The sequence below is a fragment of the Phalacrocorax carbo genome, chromosome 4, assembly GCF_963921805.1.
Source record: "Phalacrocorax carbo chromosome 4, bPhaCar2.1, whole genome shotgun sequence".
NCBI lineage: Eukaryota > Metazoa > Chordata > Aves > Suliformes > Phalacrocoracidae > Phalacrocorax > Phalacrocorax carbo.
In genome coordinates this window covers 36238353-36250107 of record NC_087516.1, presented here as the reverse complement: position 1 = coordinate 36250107, position 11755 = coordinate 36238353, and positions in this window count along the sequence as shown.

Here is an 11755-nt window from a genome sequence, read left to right as displayed (position 1 = left end):
TTGGTGGGGTTTTTTGTTGTTGCTTTTTGTTTTAAATATTGAGATGAGTTAGGATATTTTCTCAGTTGAAATGGTTTCTTTTCCAGTCCCAAGATTGTTTTCACCCAGCCTGAGTCAATGGGAGTTCATCAAATGCTTCTTTCACCATTCAGTAGCCGTTTAGAAACTTACTTGCAGTAGCAGAAGGATTTCAGCATGGTTCTGCAGAGACAGTTGCTCACATTACAGAAAGCTTGTTGCATCCGGCATTACTTCAGATCTTAGTCTTTGCAATGAGACCAAATGTGCTTCTGTTAGACTTCATACTCCAGTTCCAGAAATCATCTTTCTGGTTTAGACTGTGGTGTGCTGGTTGGACAACGTAAGAAAGTTGGACTGTCTCTGGGATTAGTAAAGGGAAACCCAAGTATGAACAGAAGTATTATTGGTGAAGCTCTAATGACTTAGAAGTGCTTTAAAATAAATAGTGCAAATTTTTACCTAGATCAAAGGATTTTTCTCTGAATGAATCATTCTTAGGTCACAGGAATCCAGAAGCTCAGTGAAACTCCCAGCTAAAGGAATGAGCATGTGCAAAGAGCATAATTTGTCTGGCTTCCCATGTGTTCTGCTTTGGAAGAAAATTCCCCAAAACATAAAAGAGGAAGAAAAGAGGCAGGCAGAGAAGTACTGTACATCATATACCTGAGCTGTGTAATTCTACTGATATTAAAACCAAACCCCATACACACTTCGCTAGTCATTATTCAAGTGGAAATTGTAGTTTGCAAGTAATGCTGTCGATTTCAGAATGCTTCAGCAAGTCTGATTTCACAGGGAAAAATGTCTGTAAAGAGTGACAGCTCCTATTGCATGGCCCTAGCTCTGCGTACAGTTAGAAGTATATTGAAACAATCGATCACTGTACTTATATTACCCACTTTGCATTTGTTGAGCAACGTAAAAGAGACTAGCTTTAGAGAAATCTGTGAATACCAAGAATTAACACTTCACCCTGAAATAAGGCACCTGTAATCAGTTGCTAGCCTGAGCTGTTCTTGCTGCTCTGGTGAAGTCTGGTGCAGGCCAGTTTGTCAGCGGTGTTTTGACACTAGGCACATCCATATACTTAAATAAATACACAATATGTAAATTCTGCTAGCTAAGACTCTTTATGCCCAGTCATCCTGCTCCTGTCTGCAGTCAGAATCAAATCAGCTTACTTGCAACGTTGTTTGCAGGTCAGCTGGGACTTCTGCTCCTACTGTATGATTATCTGCAAATAAAAATGTCACTTGTACAATTAGCAGAGCTTGAAGTTCACAGGAGTGATTTCAGATAACAAGGGAAAACTGAGAAAATGCAGCCTTGCTATTCAGCCTGAGAAAGGAGATAATTGCTTATTTCTCCCGCTCTGGACTATATGCGTCCTGCTGCAGTACCTGGCACAGGACAGGATCATCTACAGGAGAATTAGCATGTGGGACGTTTCTGAGGCAGCAGCCCAGGCTCCTGCCAAGAGCGAGTCTCTGAAAAAGGGCCCCCCACCTTGTGCCCCAGTGGTCTCCAGTCCTGCTGCCCTGCCCTGCGCAGCATCAGCCCTGGCAGCCCTGAGGGCAGTGTGCCTGGGTGCCAAGCGTCTCGTTCTTTATTTCTTTATCTTTTCATTGTTGTTTGGGGGGTTTGGTGGGGCAGGTTCTGTTTGGTTGGTTTTTTTTGTTTGGTTCTTTTTTTTTTCCTTTTTATTGCGCATCCCTCCACGTGTTGGCACACTGGGTGGGCTTGCTTTATGGCACCGTTGCCTTTGTTTTGTCGTTTACACTTTAAAAGTAATATTCTGCCATACACTGTTTAAATTTAGATGTATTGCATGAGGGTAGTTTCATCCTGCCAGAAAAAAAAGAAGAAGTTTCCCAACCAAAATGTTTGGAGCTCCTAAAACATACATGAACAATATTTGTTGTTTGTGTTTTCTGCGCTTGAAGTACAAAAGCAGATGTTTGCTATGAACAAATTGTATTTGCGTGAGCAAACTGACTGAAAAAGTCCTTGCGTAACTAGGGGCTCAGGTGAATAAAGTCTGTTGTACTAGGCACAGGTTGTTAAGGCTGATCTCTTCTCGTAAAGCACCTGCAAGGCTGACTGACCTGGGAAACCTTTGTTTGCAAAAGCAGCTGCTAACATATGTCATTGGCATCATTTTGGAAAGCAGTACTACCAAATTACCAGAGGTAATGTTTTTTTTTTTTAAATTTTAATTTTGATATGTGCCAGGCTGTTAAGTTAAAGCTTGTTTAACAGTTAATTGGTGAAAGTTATCTATTTTTTAAAGTGCAATATTGCATAAAAACTAAAGATTTGGTGGAATCTGTTGGTGAAAGAACAAGCTCAACCTCAACCTTTATATTTAACAAAATGTGGGTAGTTTTTTCTTTTCAAGTTTTTTTTTTAATAGAGACAAAGCAGATGGCATCTATAATACAATTGGTTAACTAGCTTAGTAGTGGGAGATGTTGAAGAAATTTGAGTTTTTTAAATATTCAGTCATGGGACTTGTCATTCAGTGCATATGCTAAAAGTTTACATATGCGCTTACAGCATGGGAAGATTGTGGTTCCATGGACTAGCAAAGACATTGATAAGGGTAGATTTGAACATCATTTTGGAAGGATAGTTTGCAATTATGTAGGTAAAAGAGTTAAGTTGGGATCCCGACTCTCAGTCCTTAAGAATGGCATAGCTAAAATAGTCAAGGTTTTCAGGGTCTCCAAAAAGTTCTAACATGTTTTTGCAGAAGTACAAAGTTAGTGAAACCATTCTACACCTGTCAAGGGACAGCTGAAGAGTTTAGTGTCTGGAATTAGTCCAGCTGTATTACACAACACCAGCAAACATAAATCTTATATTTAGCTACTGACTTTCCAACCCAGAAATAATTTTTTTTTTTTTCATTTTTGTGGCATCATAAGGGGAAAACCAAGTTTTGGCTTATGTTTGCAATCCATAATTAATGGAACATAAGATCTGTCACTGTAATCTGTCCCCTGCTTATAATCTGTGAGGAATTTTTTTGCATCCTGTTCTGACATCAGTGACAATATTGTCTCCAGAGGTTTTTCTTTCAGTACTCTTCTGTGAAATAGAATCAGAACTTTTTACTGGGAGTCACTGATGGAGAAATTTGCCCTTAAAGTGTCAGGAATGGCTTTTTAACAAGGGTTTTTTTTTTTATTATTTTTTTATTTTTGAATCAGGCTTTTCAGTTTGTCCTGAAGCTATGCTAGCAAATCAAGTATTATTTTTTAATTTTTTTTTACACTGGGCTGTTTAGTCAAACATTACTCACAAAATGTAAGTTGTAAAAGACCATATTATGCCATGAAAGATCTGGGAGATAGCAGAAGGCTTTGCTGCCAAGCAGTGCAAGAGGAAGAACGATAAACCAGTAATGCAAGAAAAATTCACTATTTGAATAAATACAAAAATAATTTTCAGGCTCAGCTCCTTCATGATTCTGGTATAAGCCATCCAAATTGTGGCTATTTCTCAAAATATTGCATCTTCTTTTTCAGTGAAGATAGAACCATTAAGACCAGTGAGTTCTGCCACTGATGCATGTAGGAATTGACATACACAACACATCAAATCGGTATCACCAGGAGTCTGTGTGTGAATCTGTCAGTGAGAGAGTATATCCTGGGGTATGCTACCAATTTAAAGACTGCAGAAAGGTTCTAAATAATGAAACTTTAAATCTACCCTGAAAAATAACATTTAGTTGGAAGTTTCTTCATGGTATTCTGCTGCCTGTTTGCACCATCAGAGGGTGCGCGCTATAGAGACTGTTCTTAGTATATCTGTGTTGTGATCTTCCTGGATTCCTAAAAAGCCAGTAAAAGCAGTAAGGGCGACAACAAAAGCCTTCTGGAGTTGTCAACTCCTGCCTGCAGTTAAATAAACAAGATCAGCTATTTGAAAATCGAAAATAAAACAGATACCTAAATAGAGAGAAGCGTCTAGTCCCAAATTTGAGACAAAAGGAGAATGGGTGTGGAAGTCTTGGCCTGAAAACAATATGATCACTGTAAAATTCTGATGTACATGTTTATCTGAAACAAGACCAGTACCTTGTTTTGTTTAGAAGTAAACTATAGTGTGTACTTCACTTTATATAAACACGTCTGAAAATTGACCCATGAGAGGTCCTCTGTACTTCTCCAGCAAGAAACAGTGAAAAGTAACAATATTCTTTTTGGATTTCTTATTCAATGTACAGGAATATTTTCCAGTGCATAAAGAAGTGCCAGGAAGTTAAACGCTGCACAAAATCACAGAAAACAACAGTGGGCAGTTAGGTAATTGGCTGCAAATGAACAATTGGCTTAGCCAGTTTGAATTAGTTCTGTGTTAGCAGCCAGTGGGTTCTGTGTTAGCAGCCAGTGGAGATATATGTAGTTACCTTCCTTCTCTCGTGAACTCTTTCCTGTAATATTTTAGTTACCTGTTTCTAAGATAAAGACTCATCTAAATTGCAGTTCCAATGCAACAGGCTTCTGATTAAAAACAACCCAAAAATCTTCACAAGAGATGTGGAGGGAAACAAAAATGAAATCCAAGGCCAGGAGTAGATAAAATAGAGCAGCAGCTAAAAATTCAGTGCATCTGAGAATTGCCAGAAATGTAGCAATCACAGAATCACAGAATGGTGGGGGTTGGAAGGGACCTCTGGAGATTACTTTGTCCAACCCCCCTGCTTGAGCAGGGACACCTAGAGCAGGGGGCACAGGAACGCATTCAGGAATGAGTGGATGACATTCAGGAAGCACTGACAGGTAAAATGAGGGAAGGAGTAGTCAGGATTCTGAGATACAGTATTTGTTTAGCAGCATACAGTTACCTGAGTAAGGGCAAGAAGATTATTTATGAGACTGTACTACTAAGCTTGAGGAATAACGTAGTGTTTGAGGGGAAAAAAACCCCACTTCCAAAAGGTATCAATTTTATGTGACAGATTTAAAATATGAAGACATTTATGGAGCATTCTTAACAATTTTCAGGCCGTTGAGCTACCTTGGAAGAGATAATAGAATCCATAATTCAGCCTCAAATTTTAATGGTGATCAGAGAGTAAAAAATGGGGGGAAAAGTCTGGTAGAAGAACCCTAAGGTCCACTTTAAAGGTGTTATTTTGGTATTTGCTAGGCTTCATAAATTAAGTTTATCAGTAATTTATCAGATTGCAATATTGGGAAAGTAAACAGAAAAAATCTGCTGAAATATGCAGGGGCAAAGCAAAGTAAAAATTATAAGGAGGAGGTGGTATGATGCAAGCAGTTACATCGTAGGGAAGAGCTAGGCATGCACTTAACGGAAGTAAAAAAACAAATGCAGTGAAGAGTTGGTAGGTACAAGGGCAAAAACCATCTGAACAAAGCCAGCAAACAGGGACAGTACAAACCTGTAAAGAAACAATGTACAGCACTTTGTGAGATAGAGAGTATTTCAAGGGTAACTTTTAAGACCTCCCAGCTGCCCGTGTTCTCCCATGACTTGGAGCATGGAGGCTCTTCAGAGAGCTTGCTGGACCAGGTTCTGTGGCCACCAAGGCAGGAACAGGGGAGAAATCTCTCAGCAGAACCCTTGTTGCACAGTCCCACTCTCCGTGTACAAGTGGTGGAGATTCCCTTTGTCCCCAGAAGATGGCTTTGGCATTAGTTTCTGAATGGGACTGTGTGGATGCCATTTTGCTTGTGCAGTACTGAGAGCGGCCTACTCGTCTCATTCCCCACGGTTTGCCTTACGAGCTGCGGGCTGCTGACTGGATCTCTTTTAAGCCGGGAAGTACTCCAACAGGTGAATGTGAAACCAAATGTCACATTAAAGGGTTTGGTGGGGAAAAAAATTGCGGATGAAAGTATGTAATTGCTCAGTCATATCACAGGAAAATAATTTCTGCTTTGTGGGTAGGTGAATTGGATGTGGAGGTAAAACCTGATCTTGAAAAGAGAAAGTAAATAACTATTTTTTGACAAAGTACCTATTCCAGGCCTCAGGAAGAGTATATAAACTGTGAAACAAGTTCCAATAAATGAGGAAGATCAATTTCAATATGCCTTTTTTTGGTAAATATATGTACAAACAGTCAGTTGTTTGTCATGAAGTTACTCCCTTGGTGGGTTTACTAGACAAGATCGGATAGAGGGAAGGGTTGTGAGAAGTTTTTATGTCTCATCTCAAAAGAGCAGAAAGTAAGCATCCTTTACATACCAAATTCTTGTGTCTTCCAACTGTAGTAATTTAGCTGTGAACATCTAAAACTCTTTGATACTTAGAAAAATGTGTATCTGTATTGGATTGAAACATTTTGTCTTTGGGAGAAGGGAAAGTGATATATTTTGAGTGAATGTTTTGCCTGGGAAAAACCGTGTGGTTGCTCAGCCCTTGTCTTGAGTTGCTGAGAGAAGCAGGAAAAAGAAACCTTTGGAAGAGGTTGCTAATAGCTGGTGATGTGGAGCAGCATTTCATCTTATGAGTTAAGTCTTTCTCTTACCTCTTACAGGCAGTCATTTTAAGATGGAAAAGACATTCTCTGATAACGAAGGTAAATTCTTCTTGAAGATCTGAGGAGAATTCTGCTTTTCCTTTTTTTTTTTTATTATTCCAATAAGCAGATATGATTAGAGGCTAATAATTTGAATAAAATCAGAACTAGTATATTTTTAAAAACTGATGCTGAATACATTCCCCGCCCTTAAAAAGACTGCAAAAATACTGATCTATTTTACAAAACACTTTGACATAATCTAATGCAAAACTGCAGAAAAATGGCAGGCATATTTTAATATAAGGGTGCAGGAAGTGCCAAGTATTAATAGTATTTTCCCTTAACCGGTGTTTGACATTGATTGCCACTTCCTTAAAGAAAGCTTTCATAGAAAGAGTCAGCAACAGTATTCACTGTTTTTGTTTTAAAAAAAATAAAATAAGGAGAGACACATCTGGAAACAGTCCGTTGTTCTCATAACTTGCAGTATCAGGTGCGAACCTGTCTTGAGACTGCATGGCTCAGGTCCTTATAGCCCCATGAATCATCTTAGAGAAACATAGGCTAAATATGAACAGCTAATTAAATTTGTCTGTGTCCCTAAATATGATAGAAATGTTAGAATCAGCTACAGAGACAGCTGTCACCTCTTGATTATTGTGAGACGATGAGTGGACATGTTTCATGGGCCTTTGAACAGGTGCAACCTAGACAGGTTTATTAAAACACCATAGCAGTAAGTACACAAGTATGTGAGGCACTGGGATCTGACAGGGTGATCAGAAAGACAGAATACGTTAAATATTTGAAGATGTCAATTTGGCTCTCTAATCTGAGAGGCAATGTGTAAGTCAGAGCTACTGTCAGTTTATGTAGATTGATGTCTTTCAGGGAGGTCTGAAGTATCAAGGGCAGAGTCATTTAAGATATAAATTCAGAAGGAGATCCTTTTTTCACCACTGCAGCAAACTTGGCCACTTTTATGGGTAGGAATCTGTATGAGTGCAACTGTTATATTGTTCTGCTCCATTAATTCATTTTTACCATGTATCCAGTATCCTCTCTTATTGGTACTTAAGATATAAGGTTAGACACTTAACATTTTTGTCTGACCTTGGAATTTGGGGAAAAAAGAGATTGTCCTACTTTCAGATTACTATATTATCTTTTGTATCGTGGTGAGAACATGAGCTTGAGCCCTTTCAGCGTTCAGGAGGAGGGGTTGTTTTCAGGAAATTTAATTGCTATGAAAAGCCTTTTGGCAAACAGCAATGAGATCAAGTGCAACACTGCAGTCTGAACGCCTCAAAGGTTTTGCCTTTTTCCTTCTGTGCCACAGTAGAACCATGACTGATATGACAGCTCATTATTTGCCCGGATGCTATCACGGTAAAGTGTATTTTACTCAATCCCTACTACTGCCTAGAGCAAAAGCTGATACAATTTTTGCTAACAGACATGAAAAGCTACACCTGTGTTTAGATGTGGCTTTCACAGAACAGCCTTTATGTCACAGGGCCATTAGGACTCTACACTTAATAAGGGGACTTACCTCGTTAGCATTTATGCGGACCTGTAAGGGAAGACAGTCCTGTATCTCAGCGCAGCATTTCTGAAATGCTATGCTTTCATACTCAGTCAAAGGTGAGAGTAGCTCTTGATTCAGGAAGGCCAGTTGTTAATAAGCAGTGAATAGGAAGTATGTAGGAAAGGCAATTAACAGAGCTGTGTGGTGTATGTACTCATAGATAAGAATCTCATAACAAGTTGTAGTGAGAATGGAAAAGGATAGATGAATTATGAGTCAGAGAAGAAATAAGTGAACATTTTTATGATTATAATCCTGTGTTAGCATCAAAGAATCTCCTGAAATCCTTGAGATTGTGTAGCCATAAATTAATTTATACTCAAACAGAAGTGTAAAGAACTAGTCCTGTTAATACAGTACAGGATTCTTACCTGGTCTCTCATTTTTCCAATTCATTTGAATTTAGGGAAGAGAGAAATTATTATAAGCCAGCCAGCAACTGGATCAGCTGATAAAAGATCTTGCTGGTGTCTTGGTGTATGGCTAGATTTTTACACATTTTACTCTGTGTGTTCTTTCTTTGTGCTGAATGGTTATTTGTGCCGTTTTCTCTCACTTTGTAACTCTTACAGCTTCTTTATCTCAACCTCAGTCCACCAACTTTATGTGCAAAAAAGCAAAAGAACAAAATGTTTATAAGTTTTCATGCCATTTATCCTTCATATTGTGTCTTTTCCCTTCCATACTGTAACGGCCTTGTCTGCTTAGTCTGAATTTCTTATTATGTGTTCTTGTAATATATTATTTTCTTACAAATAATAAAATGATATAAGGTAGACAGTGGAAGAATCTCACTCTGAAACTATTATACATGTCACCTTATACACCCTACTTGCCTGTAGTTTTGAATTGGCTTGCTCAAAGAGATGCAAAAGATCTAGAGCAGTGAACAGGAGCTCTCTGTAAAAGTGGTTGTGGTTTGGAAGGTAGGGGTATACTTGCAGTGAAAATAAATTGAAATTGAGGGAATTTGCAAGACTAAAACAGCAGAAAGGGATGTAATTCTTGGAAAACTCTTGGAAAATATTAGAAAGCCAAAATAAAGGTGTCTGAGATTTGTCTCGTATTTGACAGTTTCAACCCACTCCCAGACTTCTTAAATGTGCAAGTGGTAGAAGTAAAAATGCTACAAGTCTAATATCTGCAAAGTACAGCAGTGGTGAGAGTTATTTGTGACACTGCCAATTAGAGAAATTTCAGCAGAAATATGATTACTACATAGATAGCATTCATTTATAATTAATAGGTTGAATGAGTTCTATACACAAACTGGATAGTCAAGATGTGAAAAGGATATGTTACCTGTAATTAGACTGAAAGACTGATTGTAATTTGTGCACTCATACATTCTCTTTGGGATTTACTCTTGCTCAAAGAAAACGACCTATGCTTGTGCTTTGTGTATCTGCACAACCTGCAAGCATCTTGGAATTACACTGGCTGCAAAGCTGGTGCTGGGAAACTTAGATTTCTTTCTATATGCGAATGGACTGAATATTTCTGTACCTTGTGTCAGGAGCGTAAGGCGTTGCTACTGTCACCCTACAGGTTTTGCATAAAATCATAAACTACATTACTCTTGCAGTGCAGAAACTTGCATTAGGCCTGAATGTGCTGAGACAATTTGACTGCATGTATTACTTTTTTTTTTTCTTTTTTCCTTTTTTGCCATTGAACGTATTTTTCCAGTAATATCTCTTTAGTGTGTCTGGTGTAATTATATTTAACTTTTTATAGGCTGCTAGTTTAGAAGGATAATTAAAAACCTCTTAAGAATATACTAAAAAGATTTTTTTTAAGAAAATCATTATAAAAAGAATGAGAAATCGATAAAAATCTGGTTTTGAACAGTGCAAAAGAAAGACTGAGAAAAGCTTGCAAGAAATTTTTCCTCTTGCTCAGGAAAAAACACTGGTACTTAGTGAATATTTTGGGTTTTTTTGAGTAATAAGTAATAATCTTTAACTGCTCTACAGTTTCTGTGTTTCTGGATTTGTCAGCATTACACAGCTGTAATTTTGTCAGCACATGAACTGTATTAAACAGTGGTTCTTCAAAGTTTTATTTTGGACAACTGTCCTAGCCTGTGCCAAAGAGAGCATTTTTTTTCAGAGTAATAAAATATACAATCTTTCAAGACTCTCCTCAACACTTTACTGGTCTTTGGATCATGCCCTGGTGTGGGGAGAGGGAGGATTAGATAGACTGGGCGTGACTAAAAACACTCACTCAGTATGCTCAAACAAATGTGTGTTTTACCATACATAGAAACAAAATCCTTTGTGGACTTGGACATTGTGTATATAATATTTCTTATCAAGCATATGCTGTGGGGAAAAAGATTTTAGTTGGTGGTACAGAGCATATGCTGAAGAATTGTATGCATTTTATTTTAAAATGTCATGTATTAAGAAAAAAGAAATAATCTGCTTGTGGTAGTTTCTTACTAACAATTTCAAAAGAAGCTATCTGAATAGTTTGCTGGGATGAGAGGAGAAAAAAAAAGAAACACAAAAGGGCAAATCTGCAGAGTATGGTTGCCTTTAGAGATAAAATTTTCTAGATATATACCAACAAACATGCTTTGTTTCCCACTATTTTATTTATAGATGTATGAACCAACAAGGTAAATAGTAATCTTATCCTTGTGAAAAAGCCACCCTAAAACAGAGTTTAAATCAAGTGCCTGTGTTTTACATGCAAGTCAGATCTTTACCCAATTGCACAGTAGTTCCCTTTTATATGGCTTAGAGAACCAAAATTCTTAATCAAACACCTCTGAGCTTTCAAATATTTAAAGCTGGGTCCAAATTCTAAGACTGCATATACCTCTAGTTGTAGACAGTAATTTAATTTCTGTTAAGAAACATTTGAAAATTGCAAGAAATGCTTCAAGCTATGTCTGCGTTAGCAGGCAGCCTGGTGCAGTAGGAGCAGATTGGTTGGTATTGAGGACCTGGCATCTGCCTAATAAGTGTTTCAGGGAGTGGCTATTTAGTGCTAGTTTGAGTCTATGGACTGAATTCCCATTCAGGGTTGGAGCGCGTTAGCAGTGCTCCCAGAGATCATCTTCTAGGTGAATTTCATCGTAAAGGAAGCCACTTTGTGCGCTCTGAAGCTGTTGTGTGATGTGAACCAAAGTGCAGGAAGTGGGAGTGATGGGGGATTTACTTCCAATAGCATAAGTGTTAGTCTAATTTTTTAAGTGATGAAATGTGATTGAAAAACTGGAAAAAGTTATTGAGCTGATGGAAACGACAGTTTCTTTTAAGTACTTGAGAGAACTTTTTAGGTTTCAAATCGTTGGCAACACTTCAGTGTTACTTAAAAGACCAAAAGCATTTGTCTTGGAACAATTGATACAAAAGTACCATATAAAATAATCTGTGTATTTGCAGATGCAATTCTTGGCTTAATCATTTGGAGAATTACAGTTTCGTGTAAATTTTTAACACCTCCCAGAGCAGCCCTGCTGTTTATGCAGCAGTAGCAGAGCTGAGGAAAGCTTTTCACACCTGTTGATCAACATTTGAAGAGTCAAGATAACAAGGCTGTGAAGTCACACTTGCTATCTTTTTCTCCATCTAAAAATAAACACCATGGCTCTCTTCAGCTTATAATATATATATATAAAAGTCTGGACA